Raw genomic sequence first — 10,643 nt, 5'->3', positions numbered from 1 at the left:
TATCACCAACATCTAAGTAGGGAGATCCCTTGAACGGCCCTTCTAAGGTTTCTCTCCTCCACATTGCCTGTGGTTCTTTTTTCCTATTGCTAGGTTTTTGATTTCATGATGCTTTATTTTTTTGTGTGTGATGTTTCGTCTTGACTTGTTTAAAGAAGAATTGTCCAGCCCATGTGGACATTAACGTGTGATTGCGGCCTTTACAAATACAAATTTTATTTGATTCTTCACAAGTTCCACTTCACAAGGTCAGTAAGAACTTTTATCCCAGACCAATGACAAGTTGTAATGAGAGAGGATGAGATAACAGTATAGGGACAGTTATTACATGAGGAACAGCTTCTGCTCTCCAACTCCAGGCCCTCCTCCAGGATCTGGAGTGTGCCCACCCTCAGACAGCTCACTGACTGTCCTGACCTCAAAGCCATCCAAAGGTGACATCTTTAGTGTCTCCCAATGATTTGCGAGGCTAGTCATTTCTGCCTGCAAGGTCCCAACTGTAGCATGCTCATCAAATTTCAGCAGTTTTTTTTGGATCCAGACACCCAAAGTCTGAGCAGAGCACCACACTAGCTGCAAATCAACAATGAATGCTATCTGTGACAGTGTCGTGGACAACATCATGGACTTTGATCTTGTAGTCTCTTTCAACGTCTGAAATGGGCTCATCTTGTGCCAGTTCACCTAGCATGGCTTTCTTTTGTCATGCTTGTTTCTCTGGGAGGACAGTCTGAACGTCAACATCACACTCCTCCTGCTCCTCCAGAATACCTTGTTGCCCACTGCGCAAACCCATCTGCTGCTTTCTTAACACATTCCCCGCCAATAACAAGTTAACTCGTTATAGCCCGCCAATCGAATAACGCCAACAACGAGTAAACTCGTTGTTATGATCGTTATTTCTTTTATTCACTATTGCCATTCATAATCCATCGAGGCACCTTGTGCATGCTGTACTGAATGTGTCTGAGATCACAGACGGTCAATACCGCCGCCTAATGCCTTCCGGCCGCTATTGCACTCCATTTGAAACGATGTGGTATCTTTTCTCTACTGAGCTGCGGCGTGGGGACGGTTATAAACACTCCGGCAAAACAAGTGCTTGTAGGGATGGCTTGGACAACTGACCTCGCCCGCCCGTTCATGTGCAATGCCGGATAACGTCGGAGACAGGATCGCTGTGGATATCTGGAATGGCGATCAGATAATTGGATTATTCAGAGACCAGGTAAGGACTCTATATTACCAATCTTGCGTTGATCTGATATTTTTTCCCCCACGACCACTCTGTGTCTGTGTAGTAGGTGTGTGTGTTGTGTCCCGTTGGTCACATCATGGCACGGACGGACGCCCCGCTCCAAGCCCCCTTTCATGCGTGCATGATGAAAGATAATACCAATAATCTAGCGTTGATTTCAGATTTATTGTTGATCCAAGCGAGGAATGGCATCATGTTTAGTGAATTCCAATAAAACGCTGTTTTCGCGTCTTTTCCTGGGATTACTTAGAATCACTCAAACTATACTCATATTCACCACGGTATATAACGGAAATGTACGGATGAAGACATTTTCTGTTTTTTGCATGTTGACTGGAATAAACTCACTGACAATCGAAAACGTTATTAGATCCATAGCTATAATATTTAATATAGTTTTTAGCACTGCAAACACTGCATTCTCCCCATTGAATAGAACGCTGGCACTGATGGCCCACAGTGCCCCTGCTGACTGGCAATCAATGTGTTAATACAGTCCAAATCCCTGGAACACTTTGACATGCTGTCTTCAGTTCCCATCACTCAGCGCCGGGTTAGTTAGTATGTCCATACTGCTGGACTGAAGAGACTTTGAAAGTGGGGGTGGGGTGTGTGTGCTCGAATATACTGTTGTGAGTATGGTTTACATCAGCCTCCTCATCCTTCTCGACCTCTCCGCGGCGTTCGACACAATATCCCACTCAGTCCTCCTCAAATGCCTCTCCGACAACCTAGGCATCACCGGTACAGCTCTGTCATGGTTTCATTCATATCTCACAAATAGATCTCAGTTTGTCAGCGTCAGCGGCTCATCCTCCCCCCCGGCCCCAGTCAACCACGGTGTCCCCCAGGGCTCTGTGCTGGGTCCCCTACTATTCACCAGTTACATGCTCCCCCTCGGTCAGATTATACGTCACCACGGACTCAACTTTCACTGTTATGCAGATGATACTCAGCTCTACATCAGCACCTCACCATCCTCCCAGCTCCCCCCACAGTCTGTAGTCAACTGCCTCCACGCTATAAAAACCTGGATGGCAACCAAATTACTTAAACTCAACAGCAAAAAGACAGAGCTCATGGTTGTGGCCCCCAAGGCACTGCTCGGGAAGGTTGGAGATCTCCTCCTCCACGTTGACGGCTGTTCCATCTCCCCGTCTCTCGAAGTCCGTAACCTGGGCGTCACCCTTGACTCCACACTTTCATTTCACTCCCACATCAAATCTGTCACCAAGTCTGCCTTCTACCACCTCAGGAACATCTCCCGTCTCCGACCCTCACTCTCAGACTCTGTGGCGGAGACCCTGATCCACTCATTTGTCACCTCCCGGTTGGACTACTGTAATGGAGTCCTGTTCGGGGTACCCAGCAAAGCCCTGGACAGGCTCCAGTATGTCCAGAACTCAGCTGCCAGGGTTCTCACTCACACCAAGCCCTGGCAGCACATCACCCCCACCCTCATCCATCTCCACTGGCTTCCAGTCAGGTTCCGCATCACCTTCAAACTCCTGCTCCTCACCTACAAATCCCTCCATGCCCTCGCCCCCCGGTACCTGTCTGATCTCCTCCACCAGTACACTCCATCCCGGAACCTACGATCCTCTGATCTAGGTCTCCTCTCCATCCCTCGCACCAGGTTACGGACTTTTGGGGACAGAGCCTTCAGCGTGGCGTCCCCTACCCTCTGGAACTCTCTCCCCCCCCGAAATCCGCAACGCCCCAACCCTGGACACCTTCAAATCCGCTCTAAAAACACACCTCTTCACCAAGGCTTTCCCCATCAGTTAGTTTTAGATTAAATTAGGTCCATTATCCCCTACTTTCCCTCATCCCCTCTCCCCCCCCCCCTACTTTCCTTGCCCTATTTTTTGTCCTGATTGTAAAGCGACCGTGGGTTCTATGAAAGGCGCTATATAAATTTGATTTATTATTATTATTATTATTAATAACTCTGATGTGCCTCCACGTAACGTATGGCTTTCACCCTGGCTCTGACTCTGGCTCTGGCTTTGACTCTGGCTTTGACTCTGGCTTTGACTCTGGCTCTGGCTCTGGTTTTGACTCTGGCTCTGCTTCTGGCTCTGACTCTGGCTTTGACTCTGGCTCTGACTCTGGCTTTGACTCTGGCTTTGATTCTGGCTCTGCTTCTGGCTCTGACTCTGGCTTTGACTCTGGCTCCGACTCTGGCTTTGACTCTGGCTTTGATCCTGGCTTTGACTCTGGCTTTGACTCTGGCTTTGACTCTGGCTCTGCTTCTGGCTTTGACTCTGGCTCTGACTCTGGCATTGACTCTGGCTCTGCTTCTGGCTCTGACTCTGGCTTTGACTCTGGCTCTGACTCTGGCTTTGACTCTGGCTCTGACTCTGGTTTTGACTCTGGCTTTGACTCTGGCTCTGACTCTTGTTTTGACTCTGGTTTTGACTCTGGCTCTGACTCTGGTTTTGACTCTGACTCTGGCTCTGACTCTGCTTCTGGCTCTGACTCTGGCTCTGACTCTGGCTTTGACTCTGGCTTTGACTCTGGCTTTGACTCTGGCTTTGACTCTGGCTCTGACTCTGGCTCTGACTCTGGTGTTGACTCTGGCTTTGGCTCTGACTCTGGTTTTGACTCTGACTCTGACTCTAGCTCTGACTCTGACTCTGACTCTGACTCTGGCTTCGACTGTGACTCTGGCTCAGACTCTGGCTTCGACTCTCACTGCAGGCTTCATCGTGTCATCTTGCTTTATCCATGTCATTGTGAAGTCAATGAAAAGTGCATGGCCAGGATTTGTCTCCCGTCTTCACTGGCTTCTTCCCACAGATGCATTTGTAGGACTCCTGGATGAAAACTGCTGCATCATTCAACAATGAGAAGATTGATGCACTTGCCATGACAACTCCAGGAAAAGTCCCCTAACCCCTGACACTGCCCTGCCTGTCAGTAGCTCCATCGGATCACCAATGCATTTCTTGATGTCAATGTCTACTTTATCCAGTTTTTCTTTTTTCACCAGCTCCAGAAAGTATTCTCCAGTCGATCACTCACAATCAATGACAGCTATAAGCCTCTCGTTGACAACGCCAGGTACATACCTCATGACTACTGCACACTGGTCCGTGGGTGTTAGATCTTGCCTTGTACCCAGTTATATTGAAAACACCCTCGCCTTCCTTACTTCACCAGCAATAGTGGGCCGGATTAAGAGACTGATAACATCAATGACTTGGTTCAATGTTTTCTTTTCCCCCCGTAGAGTTACAAGCCCATGCCTCCAGTCGCATGCAGCCTCTTACTCTTCTTAATGCAGTCATTAACATGTTTTTGTAGGAATACATAATATTTGCTCAGCAGCAGTATCATTTCCAAAAGATTCCCATGGTCCAAGGCCATGTTTTCGAGGCTATACGCGGTTGCATGTCAATCACCCCTGTAGCTAAGTCTGCGCTTAGCGATTACTTTGATTACATTAACTACACGTTCCATGACTTGTCTTATCTTCCTCACAGTGGGCTGACAGTGTTTCTCTCTCAGTAGGCTACTGATATCAGCGTCACTTGCCCTCTGGAAATAATGCCTCTGCACTATCTCTATGGATAACTTCTTTCATGCTCAATTCTTAACATTGAGAACATGCTTTCAAGCCTGGATTGCCTCCTTTAACAAAAGCAATGTTGCTGCCAGAAGGCTTGTGAAACACGAGACACACCAAACAATATAGAGTGAGAGGATTCACAGTGAGTTAATGTTAGGTTATGACTATAACCAAGTTCTGTTAGTATAGCGACGCTCGGCGTCACTCTCTGCACTGTCCTCGCACACGTGCACACGCACTGAATAAAGACCACAATGTACCTTTAATCCCAATATTTGTCTGACCACACCCCTATCAGCTTACCCATATAAGCAGGGGTGGGGCCACCCACTCGCCTCCTTCCCAAGCTTTCACCACAAGGCGAGATCAAGGGCTGCAGCGGCGTCGGACGCCGAGCGTTGCTATACTAACAGAACTTGGTTATAGTCATAACCTAACGTTCTGTATCGTATAGCTCTCGCTCGGCGTCACTCTCTGCACAAGGGAGGCCGAGCGAGAGCCATCGGCCGACAAATACACCCCGCTGAAAGCCCCCCACAACCATCAGAACAGGGAGGGCCGAGCCCCCCCGACCCACCCTAATGGAGGGCACCCCCCCTATTGGGGGCTTCACGGGAGGGCGACGGACCCGACCGTGCGAAGAGGCACTCAAGCAACTCAACGCACAGGGTGAGCAGCCGTGGCTTGACCCCACGACCACACACACGCACAACCCGCATGCCACCCGGGAACGAACGGAGGAAACAACCTCGTTACTGCCCCCAGAATCACGGGGTCAAGGGCAAACCCAACCCCGTGGCAAGGCCGTAGCAGCGGAGCGCGAAGTAAGACCCAGACCCACCAAAGGGACTGGACCCCCTGGAACGGGGGCCCGGAGAAGTCCATGATGCCAGCATCAAGACCCCACCAGGTGGGCACTTAGTGACCCCGCCCCCCCACATCGCCAGCGTATTCGGACAAAGGCCCCTCAGCCGAGCGGGCCCTGTCCCCCGAATAGTACACCGCCTGGCACATTGACCCTGCATAACAGGCAGTAAGCATGGCCGTAAGCACACAAAAAAGGTTAACCAACGGAAGCAGGCAGCGCACCGGGGAAAAAACCAGGCAACAGGCTATTAACCCTAGCCTGGAGACTGCGGACGAGACAGGCGCCAGAGGGGACAGCTGAACACAGCCGCCCCGGCGGAAGGAGCGTAAGCTGGCGGTGTTGCATGACCAAGCCTCCATTTAAAAAAAACCCACCCAGAGGGGTTGAGGCAGAGAAGGCTGACACGATTGGCAGACGTCATGAACGTGCAGGGGCACCCTCAAACGGTGAACCCGGGAGTTGACACTGCTCCAACACACCAGGGAATCAACCACCTTGGTGTTACCCAATGCGGTGGTTGTTCCTATAACCCCTCAAGAAAAAACTCCAAAACACACCTGCGGGTATACACCGGCTATACCGCAGTACAAGTGTTTCAGTTTTTCAAAAAAGGGTTAACCCAGGCCTACGGGTCGACGAAACATTACTTCGGACCGGGCCCGGCGATACGGGAAGCACAGGGTCACCAGAGGAGGTCAAAGACCACCCCAACAGGCCCCTCTTCGCCATGCGTGAGAGAGGAGCGAAAAAGAATGGAGAACCAGCCCCTAAGCACACCGTACTTGGTATTCCCAGGCGGTCTCCCAACCAAGTACTAACCAGGACCAACCTGTGTAGTGGCCGAGATCTGACGAGATCGAGCGTGTACAGGTTGGCATGGCCGTAAGCCATTACGACAGTGCTGAGTAAAAAACGTACCCAACCAGGGTCTCCATAGTGCTTAACCCTGTGACACCCGGACCAACCTGGCATTTTTCCCCCTGAAAAAAGCCCAAGTCCCTCAGGGTACCAGAACAGCAGATCTGCATCCCCGGCGGACAACGGGTTCAACTGATCCGGACCAGCGTGACCAGAACCAGTCCCGTGCCCTAACCACGCCGACATGCCTACTCCAGGAGAAGGGGCAGATATGCGTGTTGATCTCAAACATGAAAAGAAGGCGCCACCCAGACGTTCGGGCGAACCGCGCCCGGTGGCCCACCCCCAGGGCGTGAGACCCCTCTACATATGTTCAGATCCATTCCGTCATCATCCCCCAGACATGAACGAGAATCCGTTGATGACAAAAAACCAGGTCGTTGGATTTGGTCGTCGGAAGAGGAAAAACCTCCATCCCAATTGCTTTATAAAAACGCCGTTTTAACCTCAAGCAACCAAGGCATGCCAGTCAGTCGCCTGTTTACAGAACACCCCGAGCTAGCACTATACGTGCGTCGGGACACACCCACATCAATGAACAGGCTATTTAGACCTGTCATTGAATCCCCAAGGCGCCATGGGGAACGACAAGAGGGGTGTGACACTTCCTAACTCCAACTCTGTTTAGTAGAAAAGAAGGAAGCACCAACAGTATGTATCCCAGTCTACACAGCCGGGGGTAAAAAAAATTCACATTTTTACATCCCACCACCCTCCCATAGGAAGGAGACGGGAATCCCCAGAGAGACTTCCCACGCAAGCTGTACAGATTGAAAAGAATATATTGCACCTTGAGCCATGTAAAAAATTGGATTTAGGGCTCTCCGGGGAGGAGGCACTGAACCCATACACACTCAATAATCGATTTGAATCGAATACATACACAATAGAGTAGGACACCTTCTAGAGGGTCCACTCACCTTGACAATCTGAGGAGGAGGCTCTGTACTCTGAAGGAGGCTCCCTCACATGGAAGGAGGAGTCCCGACTCACAGAAGGCCCGAATAGGAGCTTGGTGAGGAGGAGCCCTAACCACCCCCCGAAACAGATCCATCACATGGACCTGAACAGCACACGGAAGTCCTACCAACAGAGACGCGCACGGTGACGTACTCTATGGCGGGGGAATTTCTGCGGTGCACACGCCCAATATTCCAGGCCGTGGGACCATGAAACTCCCTCCCCCCACCCCCCCCCCCCCCCCCCCCCTCACCCCGTAACGTGCGGGACCGCAACGTGACAGGAACCTTGAAGGACAGGGGGTGTACCCCTGACCAACAGAAAAAAGGGGGAGAGGAAAGGTTACCAGTTCACCCCTTTACGACCCCACACCCATGATACGATGTAATGACAAAAAGAGAGTATGACACAGTCATAGTCAGCTCTATGAAGCGTCTGACAGCTTCACACAGCGCATGAGCTAACCAGCTATCTGATTTTTACTAAGGAAAAAACACAGAATAGAGAGGGCTCTCTAAGAGCCCCAGTCCAAACTTACACATGTGCTTCTGTGGCCAGTCCAACCCAGTTGTAGGTCACATGACACACACAACCCATCATCACCTATAAAAAATGACAAAAACACTCAGAGGAATGCCGTTTTTCATAATGAGAGAATACATAATTCTCGATTAGTATCGGCCACAGGCCTTGCTAAGCACACACGAAAGCGACCAAACAATCTTTTCTTTTAGGAAAATAAAGTTTCTCCAGCAGTCTTAGCACAACCTCAGCAATCAAGCTAAGGGTTACATCGCATCCCTACCACACAAAGACACAATGTAGTGCAACAACATGTCTGATAGGAGGATGAAGAAGTCCCCAGGGAACCGGGGGGAAACACAATCCTCCTACTTTACCCTTAATACGGCCAGTTAAAACAGGAAAACCTGTTAATATGTGAACACACTGTTCATTGTCATTACAGGCTGAGAAAAGAATATTCTTTACTCATTTGTCACTAAGCATAGCCTTATAGGTTAGTTAACCCCCTTAGTTGTGAGTACACGGTACATATAAACACACATGATGTTTCTCAACACAACAAACCAGATCATTTTCACATCTGAAACAACAACCCGAGAAGCTAAATACCTAGTGACAAGACAATTCACACACAACTCGCGTCGTATCCTAAATGTAGTGCAGTAACACTCGTTTTGGAAAACATCATTATTTACAAAACATTTAGAAGGGAAAGCCAGAAGAAGTGTACAAGGTCTGGTCAGACCTGGCCTACCCGGAGCGTAGATCAACGAAGTGCAGTCTCAAGACACCGTAGAAAACACAGCCGTCCTGTGTTGTTCGATCTGGGCAGCGTCGCCGCTCCAACCCGTCGCTACGGTCCCCTTTGTTGACGCAGGCTTTGCCGACCTGGCCCAGGGCAGGTTCGACGAACATCCTCTGTCAAAGATGACGTCGTAGTCAAGAGTGTTTAAAACATGTTATAATCAAAGCACGTTCAACATAGTAGCATTAAGCTAACGGCCGCTCCAACAGTCGGTCGCTACTGCCCCTGCCCGCGAGACGGCGAGCGAACGGCGCACGCGACCAGAGGGGAGCTCGGAGCCGGAGCTACCCCGCGCTGGGCCTTGGCCGATAGCAGCAAGCTAACGTTTCCTAGTGATCACAGCAGGCTAGCGTCGCAGCTAACAGCTGACTGGCTAACAGTAGGCCCAACCTATGTAGGCCACGCAGTGATCACAGCAGGCTAACGCCGCAGCTAACAGCTGACTGGCTAACCGTAAGCTAAGCAGCTATCACCTGAACTTGTACACAATGATATAACACTCACCCAGACAGGCCGCCGTTCTGAAACCCTCCTCACTTTTAAGAGAAAAGAGAAACAAGATGTTAACACAGTTTTACAACGGTGATTTTACCAACACCCGACGGAGCCAGCACAATACCCAACTGGCCTGTGTAGCTGACTTGAACACAGATCTTCCGCTATCGAACATCTATGCCCATATCTCCTCGTGAGGGAATACTCTCATTTGGATATCGCTGCTGTCGGGACAAAACCTCATAACTCCATTTTTTGAATTTTTTTTTTATTATATAAAACAACTCCGTAGATCATCCTCCATATGTGTGTGTGGGTTTTACAAAGTTTAAACAATGGGAAAGCATTAAACCGATCATCTGTCTAAACCTCCTAACTCTATTCACCCTCAAATCTGTGTTAGTTTTTTTTCATCTGCTGAAAAGTTGGGTTTTTGGAGTTATGAGGTTTTGTCCCGACAGCAGCGATATGAAAGATGGGGCCTTAACACGGTGACAGAGATATATCCACTCGTCCAGAAAACACAGGGATCACCAGTGTTAATGGTCGTGGCCCACTAGTTAAAACTATAATGGGCTTCAGACCAAGGTCTTCTGTCGCCTAGGAGGCTGAACAAAGGACCCTAGCCTGGGGCCGGTTTTCATAAACATTGTCAATTAGCCCCCATAGCACTAACAGACAAGTGGAGCCTGCCAGCAAAACATAACTCACAAAACCTGGAACCCACCGCTTCTCACAACAGCGGCGCGTCCTACAGCCCAGCTGTGCCTTTACCGCAACCAGCACACAGCAAGGACTGCAGTTGGAAAAGCATGTAGCGGCGCGAACTCCCAATACGAAAACCGGTGGAGGATTTTTAGAATGATCATCATCTTCCAGACACTCCAGTACGAAGACAATATCGCCGTATTTTCTCGAAAATAGTGAGAGAGAAAATAAAGATATGATGTCAACGTATCCTTGCTTTCCAACTCTTCTCCTACCATCACATCACTTCAAGTGTGGGGATCTACCGAGGCACTTCCTTGTGGTGAAAGCGAGAAGGAGGCGAGTGGGTGGCCCCACCCCTGCTTATATGGGTAAGCTGATAGGGGTGTGGTCAGACAAATATTGGGATTAAAGGTACATTGTGGTCTTTATTCAGTGCGTGTGCACGTGTGCGAGGACAGTGCAGAGTGACGCAGAGCGAGAGCTATACGATACAGAACCTATTTTTTTCTATTTGTCCCATCCTTGCTGT

This window comes from Notolepis coatsorum, assembly GCF_963971535.1.
Source record: "Notolepis coatsorum genome assembly, chromosome: 16".
NCBI lineage: Eukaryota > Metazoa > Chordata > Actinopteri > Aulopiformes > Paralepididae > Notolepis > Notolepis coatsorum.
This window is presented reverse-complemented; position numbering follows the sequence as displayed.